The 3,677-nt window shown below is 33.8% G+C and overlaps 1 pseudogene; it reads left to right on the top strand.

The window, feature by feature from the left end:
• Positions 1-1,182: 1,182 nt before the first annotated feature.
• Positions 1,183-2,810, top strand: LOC140821804 (uncharacterized; annotated as a pseudogene).
• The last annotated feature ends 867 nt before the right edge of the window (positions 2,811-3,677 follow it).

Genomic DNA, 3,677 nt, shown 5'->3' with positions numbered 1-3,677 from the left:
ATGAATCCCCTCCTGTTGCGAAAAAGTGGCAATATAATTAGCGAACATATCAGGTAATTTTGTTCCATATTAATAGTGTTTTTATCAATTCGACATATGTCACATGTGTTGTTGAGTGGATAAATCATGATAACTTATTCAAGCGTGATGTTTAAATGAGTGGTCATGAATCATCACTGAGCACACATGTGTCTGCTGAGTGGAAGAGAATATTACCGATATAAATAGTATTTACCAAGCCAGTTGATGTGTGTGTTCAATTAATTTTTGTAGTCGATTAGTTTGCGGTGAAGCCAAATCGAAGCCATAAGTTTCGGGTCATTAATTAGTGCGGTTCCAGGCTAGTAATTGAGGGTGGTGGGTCATATTCTTTAAGCGTACAAGGCTCCTTTAACTCGAAACTGGCTAGCTATATTTGTTATTCCAATTATTGGATTGAAAGAGCCTGCTAGTGCTACCGACAGTTCAATTATATATATTCTCGTATTTAAAAATTTTGTGTATATATATATCTTGTGTGTGTGTTTTCAATTTGTCAAATTGATTCATCTCAAAATTATATATATATATATACACACACACACACATGTTTTATCGGGTACATCACATGGGATTTCGACAATTCCATCGGAAATTAACTTTATTTGGATTGATTTCGACAACTACACGACAATTTTAGTATTATTTTCCTATGGTAAACATGCATTGATTTCCACTCCTTGTGTGTGTGTGTATTAATGTTCTATACAGATACTTTTAAAATGGAGCAAGGGCTTAAACTTTGATATGCTGCAATACTTCAAATAGTTTTAATTGAAGCTTATTAGATTCAATGTATGGGTAATATTTGCATGCACATCCGTATGAATAATAATAATATGACATAGACTTAGTTAATGGAATATATAGTAATTAATATATTTATAATATATATATATATATATATATATATATATATATATATATAAATAGAATTGTGTATGTTACTGATCCAAAAACAAAAAGACTCAAGTTTTTGTTTCGAAAGTAGACAAAGTAGCTTGTCCCTTTGCTTTGTCACATCCTATATAAAAGATTTTCTAGCGTAAATTCTTCTGTTCCTCTACCTTCCCCCATAAATTTTTGGTTCAACATATCAAAATACTTTAATTTCAGCTGAAAAGAAACAAAGGTAAGCTCCCATTTTCATGTTTCCTTATCTCTCTTTTCTCACAATCACGAGTAAATAATAAAAACAAACACAAAAAACCCTAGCTATGTAGCAACTTTCTTCATCTTTTTCAACTAAAAAGGACTAATAAATATCTGCTTTTTAATTTCTTGGTTCTCTTGAATTTTTGTAGATCTACAGAGAATAGAACAAGATGATTCAAGAGCTTCTACGGGGAGGCAATGTTGGATTGATTGGTGGAGAAAGATCCAAAATTTCTAAACCTAATGGAGGATTTCTTGATGGCTCGGTTTCTCCTTCATCGTCCAGTACTACGTCACCCTCTTCTTCTGCTGGAGCTGCCGCCACTGCAGCAGCTGCGGCTTCCATGGAGAATCTGAGATGTCCACGATGCGATTCTTCCAACACGAAATTTTGTTATTATAACAACTACAACCTCACTCAGCCACGCCATTTCTGTAAGACTTGCCGCCGCTACTGGACTAAAGGTGGGGCCTTGCGCAACGTTCCCATTGGAGGTGGATGCCGGAAGAACAAGAGCACCACCATAGCTGCGGTGGTTGGGAAGTCTTCGGGTGCCGGAAAGTTGAAAACTCTCTCACCAGAGATGGGGAAAGCAACCTTTTTCAGTGGATCTGAGCACGCTAATGCTTTCACTCAAAGCCCTATTTTATGGGCAACCCCTCAAAACTCTCACATACTTTCTTTACTCAGAGCAAAACAAAACCCTAGTCCTAATCCACTCTCCAATCCTGGAAAAGTAGAAGGTGGTTTGTTTGGATCACACTTGGTGACAGATTGTTCCATTTCCAATGGTGTGTTTCACTCTCGGGCTTTGGGATTCGACCCTTTAGGCCCGATCCATGTTCCATCTATCGGTCTGTCAAATTCTTTCCACAGAAACAATCAGCACCAAGCTCAAGCAAACCAAGCCATTATTCTCGGTGAAGTTCAAAATAATAGGATTCAAGAACTGTATCAAAAGCTCACATCTTCAACAAATTTTTATTCTGAAAATGCACCGCCGGTAATTCGTGGAAGCATGGTGTCTTCGTCTTCTTCCTCCTCCATTTTCGAGTCAGCCCCCATAGCCGGATCTGAAATGGGCTTCTGCAATTCAACTATTTCTTGGCCTACCGATCTTCATCTACCCACTAACAAATGGCTCATATCCTTAAGCGACCTAAATCCTTATTTACAATCAATTATATACTGCACGAAACCGCTTATATGCGCCCATGACTTAATCATCATTTGATCATAAAGTTTATAATCGGGTACTCCATATAAACTTTATCATCGAACGATAATTAACTAATGCGGTGAATTTCAAATATTTCGTGTAGTGTGTATATTATATATATCAACATCAGTATATACTTCATTAGTTTCACTTACAAAGCTAGAGCTAGCTAGGGTTTGGGGTTATTATTTTGCTGTCATTTGGAATGTGGTATATCATATATGGGTGAATTTAGCATTCTTTTTTTTCCTTTTCAGTTAATTAAGTGTGTTTAATTAGTTTATGGTGTGTTGTAATTGAGAGCGGTGTGGAAGAACTTTTAGATGCTAAGTAATTATCTGTGCATGGTTTATGCTGTAGATTTGATATTAGTATAAAATCAAATTAGTTGGAGTATTATTAGTTTAATCATTTATTTTTTTATTGCATGATGCTCAATCCACCAATCCTATAATTTTCTTGATATGAGAGAAGATTCACATTACACGAAGAAGATTTTGACTATACAATATCTTAGAATATAATTAATATAATCTTCTTCCGAATGCATTTTCTCAAGGCAATTAATCATTATATACAACTGTCTTGGGGTTTTTTTTTATACTTTGATATTATATTTCATAGTATCATTTTTCTGCACAGCTTTTTTATTTTATATATATAATCAAATTAAAAATATTTCCTCCTATTTTTTTTTAAAAAAACAAAATTTTCGACATAATTTGTAGGCACTTTCATACACCGAATATCTAGTCTTATGCTTCATCTAAGCTAAATTTGACAAATGGGAGTTTAGTATCCCTGTGATGCTCCTACAAAAACTTAAATTCCTGACAAATCATGTTTCTTTTGATTGTTTTTTATCGTCAGATCAAATAACTACCGACGAGAAAAAATCAACACAAACTCTATATAATTTTAAATATATTATTAAATGACCGCTCCTTAATTAGGATTATCAGTACAATATATATGATTTTTTAAACTAAAAGTGCAAATGAATCATACATGCTCTCAAAGAAAATACTAGGTTATAACAAATATTTAGGAAATGTTTATTTTTTTTATTTTTTATAGGTTGCGAACACACTCCATCAAATTCCCGACGATTTTGTGTGTGTGTGTCTGTTTTTTTTCCAAATAAATTTTTACTACGTTTGAGTATCATAATATAGGGTCCAGATACATGTCATCCTCTTTATATATATATATATATATTAGAATCTTGTTGATATACTCGAAGATTTGAATTAGTAGTTATGG

This window comes from Primulina eburnea, unplaced genomic scaffold (assembly GCF_022965805.1).
Source record: "Primulina eburnea isolate SZY01 unplaced genomic scaffold, ASM2296580v1 ctg739_ERROPOS11973397, whole genome shotgun sequence".
NCBI classification, from domain to species: domain Eukaryota; kingdom Viridiplantae; phylum Streptophyta; class Magnoliopsida; order Lamiales; family Gesneriaceae; genus Primulina; species Primulina eburnea.
This window is presented reverse-complemented; position numbering and strand designations above follow the sequence as displayed.